The 686-nt window shown below is 42.6% G+C and overlaps 1 non-coding gene across 1 annotated transcript; it reads left to right on the forward strand.

The window, feature by feature from the left end:
- The first annotated feature begins 410 nt into the window (after positions 1-410).
- Positions 411-483, forward strand: Trnav-cac (transfer RNA valine (anticodon CAC)). The gene has a single exon. It is a non-coding gene; the product is annotated as a tRNA-Val (tRNA).
- Positions 484-686: the final 203 nt, after the last annotated feature.

The following is a 686-nucleotide window of genomic DNA, read 5'->3' on the forward strand; positions in this document are numbered from 1 at the left end:
AACACTGGTCCTCAGGGAATCGTAACCACAGCCCGGATTCCGAAACTGAAACTAAATCCGTCGCACCGCCATCAAAAGCTGACCATCGTCCACAGCTTCTGATTAAGTAACTCCGTCTCTAAACAACCAAAACAAGCGACGAATGCAACACTGTCTTGATCTGGTTCTTTTACAGCGAATATGGAAAGGCCGAAAGGCATATCACCGCCAGTCCGTTCAACTGAAGCTGGATTGATGTTCGGAGCGGAGTAATCCTCGGAAACGATGACTAATATTTCCTCTAAATTGTACTTTTGTGCCCTATGTAGGTCTATTTTATGGCGCAAAACCCAAAAAAAAAAAATATTTCAATGCATAGGGCAACGAAGTCATTGACTTATTAACACGCTTTAGAAGCACTTTTCAACCTCGTTTCCGTGGTGTAGTGGTTATCACGTGCGCCTCACACGCGCAAGGTCCCCGGTTCGATCCCGGGCGGAAACAGTTTTTTTTTTCCTTTTTATTTAATACACTTTCGTCTCGGTGAAAATTTTGAAACAAGATATCTGTATGCTTGCTATTCACTATTCTCCGAATAGACTTCAAATGGTTAGGAGCACCAAGACTTACTTTATTGATGAACCAATTGAACTTGAACACCATTTGAACTTTATTCTGACTATCATGTTCGAGGAGCAAACCTCGGG

Source organism: Ornithodoros turicata, chromosome 9 (assembly GCF_037126465.1).
Source record: "Ornithodoros turicata isolate Travis chromosome 9, ASM3712646v1, whole genome shotgun sequence".
Lineage (NCBI taxonomy): Eukaryota > Metazoa > Arthropoda > Arachnida > Ixodida > Argasidae > Ornithodoros > Ornithodoros turicata.